The sequence below is a fragment of the Gavialis gangeticus genome, unplaced genomic scaffold (genome assembly GCF_001723915.1).
Source record: "Gavialis gangeticus isolate Ggan-Ray unplaced genomic scaffold, GavGan_comp1, whole genome shotgun sequence".
Classification (NCBI taxonomy): domain Eukaryota; kingdom Metazoa; phylum Chordata; order Crocodylia; family Gavialidae; genus Gavialis; species Gavialis gangeticus.
Genome location: NW_017729031.1, coordinates 93,060,764 through 93,062,669, shown reverse-complemented (window position 1 = coordinate 93,062,669; position 1,906 = coordinate 93,060,764).

Below are 1,906 nucleotides of genomic sequence, written 5' to 3'. Positions count from 1 at the left end.
CAAGAATACAGACAGCAAGACATCAGTGACACTGCTGCTTTTCCAACAGCAATATTAATTCAGCTACTGTATGTTTTAACAGCTTCACTGAAGTCAAACCTTGGCAAATTTACACCAGTTGAGGGCATGTCCCTCTTTCAGGCTTTACTTCATGAAAGCTGTGATTAATCCAGGGTCTAAATGGCAATTTGTTTTTAATCACAGTTTTACCAAATCCTAGGGTAGCCTAATGCCTCTTCACCAGTTACCATAAGGCTGTTGGAAAGAAAAGCAGCAGCAAGCTAGCATCTGGTACAAGGCTAGAGAATGAATTATGTAAGATCCAGACGCCTTGGAGATTCATTGAAATGGAGGAAACGTGGGGGTAGGGGGAAAAATACAGAAGCTTGCATCAAGCTGACCTGTTAAGATGACAGCTGTTGTTCAAGAGACCTCAAAAAGAAAAGGGAGAAAGCAGCTTTTGTTCACAGCAGTGCTGGACAATTTAATGCCATGAATGATAGTTTTAAAAGCTAAGTTACAGGGACCAGGACTACAGAAGTATGACTGGATATGGTTTATGGAACAAGTATACTAATGTATAAAAAAAGCAATGATACGCCCTCATCTGGGTGGAATATTCCATTCCATTTGGGTTAGCAGAATTGGAGGGACCATAGAGACTGGCGATTTTTCCAAGGCACTAATCATTCTTGTCTCCAATGAGAAGAGACATTGGAATGATGAAATTGCTCACCTGGGAAGAAAGGGGGGGAAACAGAAGACACGATTCAACTGTACAAAACAGCTGATAGTCAAGAGAAGATAGATCACGAACTTCAGTCTGTCCCATCATACAAAAGAACGTTCAGTGAAACTGGAGCGAGGCATATTTGTTAATGATCAAAGGAGATGCTGTTGCTAACAGCACAGACCATACAATTCACTGCCCTAAGGGATCATTGATGCCAAGTACTTAGCAGGATTCCAGAAAGGATTAGACATTTCTATGGACAGCAAACACCTCCAGAATTACAACAGTATATAGTAAAATAGGAGGCAAGATGGTGCTTTCCAGCAGTGTTTGATGCGACTGCAATTAAAACTACAAAATATCTCAATTCTTCTGCCAACTCAAGCTGTCAGGAAGGCCTTTAGATGTCATTACCCATGGGAAACACAGGAGACATAAATAGGGGGCAAACTGATTCCTAGGACAGGAACTGGGAACTCAGTGGAAGCCCCTAAGAATCACATGTGTATTTTTCTCTCCTTTGGTGCTTGGTTCTGATTATGGGCAGAGACAGAAAGTAGGGTGCAAAAGAGCCTGCGACCATGGGCAGATTCTGGATTTTGGAAAGGGGCATGTGGAAGTAGCAATGACCTTTGCTGCACCCTGGCTCCCCACCCCAACACCAGGGTGGGTAAATGGCAGTAGTAGGGCAGTTTTAAAAAGTCCCTCAAGCAGGTAAGAATCTTCCCTCCTCCCTCCCTTCCCTTCTGTACTCGGTGGCACATCCCCTCCGCTACGATCCCCCGCTCTGCTATCATTCAGGGACAGCAGCAGCAGGCAGGTCCCTCATATTCCCACTCACTCACCCCTTCCCTTCTGGCAGCTGGAGGCAAGAGCTGTGATGAGGTGGGGGGAAGGAATGAGATTTGACAGGAGAGGGGCTGTACAGCTAAGCATGGAGGAGAAGGGGATTCTTAATTGCTTCAGGGATTTAAAAGTCCCTGGCTGATGCTTCCACAATGTGGTTGACTGGAAGGGGATAAATCCATGCCACTGCATTCCCCACCTTCCCCCCTGGATCTGCCCCTGCCCGTGGCTGACTTCTGGCGTTAACAACCTTCAGCACTTTGGTGATCACTAAACACACTCTGGGGGGCAGGGGCAGTCGGGGGTGGGGGGGCGAAATTCAATCTC